Genomic DNA, 594 nt, shown 5'->3' with positions numbered 1-594 from the left:
TATATATATATATATATATATATATTTATATATATATATATGTACATAGGGAGAGCGCGAAAGTGTGAGAGAGAGATATAGACAGATAGGTATATAGATAGATAGATAGATACATACATACACACATACATGGGTACATGTCTACATGTAGATTTGCAAATAAATCTCTGATATCACACACACAGACACACACACACAGAGTTTCCCAAATTTATAGATCCACACACCAAGCCACATACACACATACACAGAATCATACACACACATGTGCAAAACTGATATATATATATATATATATATATATACACACACACTTCTATAAGCTATCTATATACTGCATAAATACATGCACACAAATTGTCATGCCAACACATAGATCCAAGCATAAAGAAGAAGAATACTAATTTTATGTACACTCCTTAAACAATATATACATTAATATACACAGTATATACACTATACACACACACACACATATACATACATGCAAACACATACATATATATATTTACATACATTTACATATCCACATACATATACATCCATACACATATATATATATATATGTATATATATATATATATATATATATAT

This window comes from Octopus bimaculoides, chromosome 4 (assembly GCF_001194135.2).
Source record: "Octopus bimaculoides isolate UCB-OBI-ISO-001 chromosome 4, ASM119413v2, whole genome shotgun sequence".
Taxonomy (NCBI): domain Eukaryota; kingdom Metazoa; phylum Mollusca; class Cephalopoda; order Octopoda; family Octopodidae; genus Octopus; species Octopus bimaculoides.
The sequence above is the reverse complement of the archived record's forward strand: the minus strand, read 5'-3'. Positions refer to the sequence as shown.